This window comes from Arachis ipaensis, chromosome B4 (genome assembly GCF_059453495.1).
Source record: "Arachis ipaensis isolate K30076 ecotype BB chromosome B4, ASM5945349v1, whole genome shotgun sequence".
Lineage (NCBI taxonomy): Eukaryota > Viridiplantae > Streptophyta > Magnoliopsida > Fabales > Fabaceae > Arachis > Arachis ipaensis.
In genome coordinates, this window is record NC_142439.1 from 117,380,198 (window position 1) to 117,387,095 (window position 6,898).

General features: G+C 36.2%; 1 non-coding gene across 1 annotated transcript; it reads right to left on the reverse strand.

The window, feature by feature from the left end:
- Window positions 1-3,510: 3,510 nt before the first annotated feature.
- On the reverse strand, window positions 3,511-3,619 carry LOC148568910 (small nucleolar RNA R71). Its single transcript, XR_015881876.1, has one exon. It is a non-coding gene; the product is annotated as a small nucleolar RNA R71 (small nucleolar RNA).
- Between the last annotated feature and the right edge of the window lie 3,279 nt (window positions 3,620-6,898).

The window sequence follows — 6,898 nt, forward strand, 5'->3', positions numbered from 1 at the left end:
CTCTTAAAGTAGCTGTGTTCAAGAATCAACATACTAAACTAGGAGAATCAATAAGACTATCTGAATTCTGAGTTCCTATGGATACCAATCATTCTGAACTTCAAAGGATAAAGTGAGATGCTAAAACTATTCAGAAGCAAAAAGCCACTAGCCCCGCTCATCTAATTAGAACTGAGCCTCATTGATATTTGAGATTTATTATATTTTCTCTTCTTTTTATCCTATTTTGATTTTTGTTGCTTGGGGACAAGCAACAATTTAAGGTGTTGTGATGAGCGGATAATTTATACCCTTTTTGGCATTATTTTTACATAGTTTTTAGTATGTTTTAGTTACTTTTTATTATAATTTTATTAGTTTTTATTCAAAAAACATATTTCTGGACTTCACTATGAGTTTGTGTATTTTTCTGTGATTTCAGGTATTTTCTGGCTGAAATTGAGGGACCTGAGCAAAAGTCTGATTCAGAGGCTGAGAAAGGACTGCAGATGCTATTGGATTCTGACCCTCCTGCACTCGAAGTGGATTCTTTGGAGCTATAGAAGCTCAATTGGCACGCTCTCAATTGCGTTGGAAAGTAGACATCTTGGGCTTTCCAGAAATATATAATAGTTTATACTTTACTCGAGATTTGATGGCCCAAACTGGCATTCAAACGCCCACGAGAGATTTCTGGCGTAAAACGCCAGAAATGCACCAAAACTGGCGTAAAACACCCATTCTGCCACCCAAGCTGGCGTTTAACTCCAAGGATGGCCTATGCACGTGAAAACTTCAATGCTCAGCCCAAGCACACACCAAGTGGGCTCCGAAAGTGGATTTCTGCACTATCTGCACTTAGTTACTCATTCTCTGTAAACCCTAGTAACTAGTTTAGTATAAAAACTACTTTTAGAGATTTATTTTAGAGATCTTTGGATCATATGTAACCTTATACATCTTGGAACCTCTTTGGGAGGCTGGCCTCACGGCCATGCCTAGACCTTCTTTCACTTATTTATTTTCTACGGTGGAGTTTCTACACCCTATAGATTAAGGTGTGGAGCTCTACTGTTCTTCCTGAATTAATGCAAGTACTATTATTTTTCTTTCAATTCATGCCTACTTCTTCTCCAAGATATAATCTTGTACTTAATTCAGTTAAGTCAGAATGAAGGGGTGACCCGTGACAATCACCCACTATCTTCGTTACTCGCTTAGCCAAGATCCGCGTGCCTGACAACCACAAGCGGTCTACATGATGTTCAACGTAGTCATTGGATGACAGCCGGAGTATATTCTCTTGGGTATCTAATACACGGACCGAGTCTGTGAGATTAGTATCTTCGTGATATAGGCTAGAACCATTGGCAGCATTCCTGAGATCCAAAAAGTCTAAACCTTGTCTGTGGTATTCCGAGTAGGATCTGGGAAGGGATGACTGTGATGAGCTTCAAACATGCGAATGTTGGGCGCAGTGACAGTGTGCAAAAAGATATAGAGATCCTATTCCGACGCTAGTGGGAACCAACAGATGATTAGTCGTGTGGTAGCTGTACATGGTATTTTTCATCCGAGACGAGAAATTCGACAGTTGATTAGCTGTGCAGAGATCGTACCTGGTATTTTTCATCCGAGAGGATCATACAGCTTGCCATGGAAGGAAGCACGCATGATTGGAAGATGGCAATAGGAAAGCAGAGGTTTAGAAGCAACAAAGCATCTCCAGACGCTTATCTGAAATTCCCACCAATGAATTACATAAGTACCTTTATCTTATTTTATGTTTTATTTATCTTTTAATTATCAAAACCTCATAACCATTTGAATCCGCCTGACTGAGATTTACAAGATGACCATAGCTTGATTCAAGCCGACAGTCTCCGTGGGATCGACCCCTTACTCACGTAATGTATTACTTGGACGACCCAGTGCACTTGCTAGATAGTTGTGCGGAGTTGTGAAAAGTGTGAATCACGATTTTCCACACCAGGATGCTACATGAGTTAGTCAATTACGGCTGCCATTGAATGAATCATTCGTTATTGGAGTAGACAGTAAGAAAAGTTAATCTGGAAAGAATACGCATCTCCGAAGCCTTAACTGAATATCTATCATTGCTTTTACACTAATCTGGTATTTCGTTTCCTTTACTTTTCGTTTATGCTTTCAACAAACAACTATCTTTTCTAATCACCTGACTAAGATTTACAAGATAGCCATTGCTTGCTCAATCCGACAATCCCCGTGGAATTCGACCCTCACTCACCTGAGGTATTACCTGAACGACCCGGTACACTTGCCGGTTCATTTGTGCGGAGTTCAATTTTGTGCACCAAGTTTTTGGCGCCGTTGTCGGGGATTGTTTGAGTTTGACAAACTACCGGACTATCTTGTTGCTTAGATTAGGTATTCTTTAAGGTTTAGTTGCTCTTTTAATTGTGTTTTTTAATTTTTGTTTCAAAAATTTTTTCAAACCCTTTCTTTTATTTATCTTTTGTTTGAGTCTTGTTTCAATCTTTAAGTTTGGTATCTTTTTTATGTTTCTTGGTATTCGAATTGTTCTTGTTAATTTCTTTGTTTGATCTTAAAATTTTTAAGTTTGGTGTCTTTTAGTTGTTTTTCCTTTAATTTTGAAAATTAGTGTCATTTGATCTTAAATTTTTAAGTTTGGTGTCTTTTAGTTGTTTTCTTTTTTCCTTAAAATTCGAAAAATACAAAAAAATATCTCTTTTATCTTTAGTCAAATTTTTGAAATCTTTACTATCTTTTCTTGTCTTGATTTAAAAATTTTAAGTTTGGTGTTTTCTTGTTAGTAAAGTTTAAAATTTTAATTTCAAATATTATTTTTTCAAATCTTTTTTAAATCTTTATCTTATCTTTGTTTATCTTTCTTTAAAATTCAAAAACTTAATCTTATCTCATTTTAATCTCAAATTTCAAAATCTAATCTTTTCAAATTTCAAATATATATATATATATATATTTTCAAAATATTTTCAAATATTTATCATATCTTTTTACTTTAAATCTTTCCTATCTTATCTGCTTTTAAAATCTTAAATTTTAAAATTCTTATCTTTTTAAATCTTTACTATCTTTTAAAGTTTGATTTTCAAATTTTTTTTAACTTTTAAATCTCATCTTTCCTAATCTTTTTAAACCTTTATCTTATCTTTCTGTTTTAAAATTTTAAAACTTACTTATAGGCGTAGCATCTCTGTACCTGCCATCAGTGCAAATAATTTTGAGCTGAAGTCTCAACTGGTCACTTTAGTTCAACAGAACTGTCAGTTTCATGGACTTTCACAGGAAGATCCCAACAGATTCATCTCTGATTTCTTATAGATCTGTGATACTGTCAAGACTAATAGAGTAGATCCAGAAATTTACAAGCTTATGTTTTTCCCCTTTGCTGTAAGGGACAGAGCTAGGTTATGGATGGATTCTCAGCCCAAGGAAAGCCTAGACTCTTGGGAGAAGGTGGTCAATGCATTTTTTACTAATTTCTTTCCACCTCAGAAGCTGAGCAAGCTTAGGGTGGAAGTTCAGACCTTCAGACAGAAAGAAGGTGAATCCCTCTATGAAGCCTGAGAGAGGTACAAACAATTAATTAGAAGATGCCCTCCTAACATGATTTCAGACTGGATCATGCTAGACATCTTCTATGATGGCCTCTCTGAATTATCCAAGATAGCTTTAGACCACTCTGCTGGTAGATCACTCCACTTGAAGAAAATGCCTAGAGAGGCACAGGAACTCATTGACATGGTTGCTAACAACCAATTCATGTACACTTCTGAGAGGAACCCTGTAACAATAGGGTAGCTCAGAAGAGAGGAGTCCTAGAGGTTGACACTTTGAATACCACACTGGCTCAGAACAAGATCCTGATTCAACAGGTCAACATGATCTCTTAGCATTTGACTGGATTACAAGCTGCAGCTGGCAGCACTCAAGAAGCCTCCTATGAAGGGGATGCCTATGATCTAGATCAACCCATGATGGATGAGGTTAACTATTTGGGAAATCCCTCAGGGAATCCTAATAATGAACCTTATGGGAACACCTACAACTCATCATGGAGGAATCATCCCATCTTTTTATGGAGGGATCAATAGAAGCCCCAACAAGGCTTCAACAACAATCAAGGTGGAAGGAACCAGAATAGGTTCAATAACAGACCATTCTCACCTTCTCAACAACAGATGGAGACATCTAAGCAGAGCCTCTCTGACTTAGCTACTATAGTCTCTGAGATCTCTAAGACCACTCACAGTTTCATTACTGAAACAAGATCCTCCATTAGAAATATAGGGGTTCAGATTGGTCAGCTGAGTAAAAGGATCCCTGAGATCCCTCCTAACACTCTTCCAAGTAACACTGAAGTACACCCAAGAGAAGAGTACAAAGCCCTCAGTATGACTACTGAGGCCGAATCTGAAGAGGAAGTGCTAGCATTGAACGCCAGCCAGGGAGTAGATGCTGGGCGTTCAACGCCCAAGGAGGAGCAGTTATTGGTGTTGAACTCCAGCATTGGAGAAGAAGCTGTGCATTCAATGCTCAAAGAGGGACAAATCCTGGCGTTGAACGCTATAATAAGAGTAACTGGGCGTTCAACACCCACTAAGGATCCCTTTATTGAAGAACTGAAGGAAGCCAAGGCTCATGAGGAAACTATAGAGATTTCCTTGAATGCTTGGTTACAGATTATAAACTCTAAAGAATACTCATCCTCTGATGAGGAAGAGGAAACTAGGGAAGAACAAGTTGCTCGGTACCTAGAAATTCTAATGAAGCTGAATGCCAAATTATTTGGAACAGAGACATTAGAAGACGAAACTTCAATGCTCACCAAGGAACTCAATGCTGTGGTTCAGAAGAAACTACCTCAGAAGCTGCCAGATCCTGGACGCTTCCTAATTTCCTGCACTATAGGGACAATTACCTTTGAGAAGGCTTTATGTGACCTAGGGTCAAGCACAAACCTCATGCCTCTCTTTGTAATGGAGAGGCTGAGAATTTTTGAGGTGCAAGCTGCAAAGGTCTCATTAGAAATGGCAGACAAGTCACTGAAAAAGGCATATGGTCTGGTAGAGGATGTCTTAGTCAAGGTTGAGAATTTTTACATCCCTGCAGATTTTATAATCTTAGATACTGGGGAGGACGAGGATGAATCTATCATCATTGGAAGACCTTTTCTAGCTACAGCTAATGCCACAATTGATATGGCAAGGGGAGAGCTAGTTCTGCAGTTATGGGAGGATCACATCTTATTCAAGATGCCCAAGCCTAACTCCCTCCCTAAAGGCGAGACAACTGTACAACACTTAGTGTTCTAACCCTCTCTCTTAGTGCAAAGCTTTATAGAGCCCCCAGACACCAAATCTAAGTTTGGTGTTGAGAAACCATCATCAAGCACTGAGAATGAAGGCACTAAGAAGAAGGTGCCTAGAGGCTAGAAGGATAAGAAAATCCACACTAAAGACCTCTCACCTGGCATGAGAGTTGTCTTCACAAACAGGCCAGTGGTTCTACACACTATGAACAGGATTCTATCTCTAGAACACGTGGAGCTCATCTATGAGAGCACAGGAAAGAAGTTCACTATAAGGGGCGAAGTTTTGAGCCCCTATCCATCCCCGTAAAGGGGCTGACCGTCAAGCTAGTGACGTTAAAGAAGCACTTGTTGGGAGGCAACCCAACCATAATTAAAGTATTTCTATTTTCTTCTAGCTATTTCTATTCAAGTTATATTAAGTTATTTCATAGTTATCCCCTTTGCTTTTTTAAGTTTATGATCATGTGCAGTAGTCAGAACAGAGATAGAGATATTCATAGATGGAAACAGAACACCCTGGAGTCAGACCCTTGCTAGCGTTGAACGCCAAACAAGGAGGAAAGAGGGGCGTTAAACGCCCCATCTGGACATGAAGTGTGTGTTTGGATTTACGTTGGGCAAACTGGAGTTTGAATAGAAGTGATTTTGTAGAATTGATTTTGATTAAAAGTGAGTTTGTACCAACATGATTTATGTTTGGCAATTTTTACTAAAATTGATTTTGATAAAATAAATATTGTTTGGATAATATTAGTTAAAATCACTTCTAGATAAATAATTAATTAATTACTAAAAAAATATAATATTAAATTATAATATTATTTTTTTAAGTATATTTAATCTTTCTATATATTTTTTTAGTATTTTGTATATAATATTTTTTTTATAGTACTCTATTTTAGTATATTATAATTTTTTATTATTATAATAAAATTAATATTTATTTATAAAATTAAAAATGGACAATATTTTAAGTATTTTTTTATAGTAAAAATTAATATTTATTTATTAAATTAAAAATAATATATAAAATAACATATTTTAGTACTCTTTTTAAGTACTCTTAATAATTTTATTTTTATTATTATTTTAAATTCTAATTTTTTACAAGTTATATTTTTATTATTATTTATAATTAATTTTTTATTTAATTTATCATTTTTAATAAAAACAATAATATATATTATAAAAAATTAAAATAATAAACAGTGCACAAAAATTAGAATAATTATTTTAATATTCTCAGTATTTATTTAGAAAAAGTTAAGAAAAAACCAATAATAATTAGCAACAACCTAAACGTGCTTTTGAGTGAACGCAGAAGCTATAATTTCTTGCTTCTAGTGAACGAGCTTTTGGGATGCAGAATCACGTTGGCGTTTAGAGAAAAAAAGTTGCCAAACATCAAAGAACAGCGTTCAAAGCATTGAAACACACTTTTATCCTCTCCAACGTGTTTCACAAACACACCCGAAAGCTAGCGTTGAACGCCACATAAGGAGCAGTGTGGACATTCAACACCCAAAAGGGAGCAGCATTCTTGGCATTGAATGCCAAGGGAGGAAATTGTGATCACAC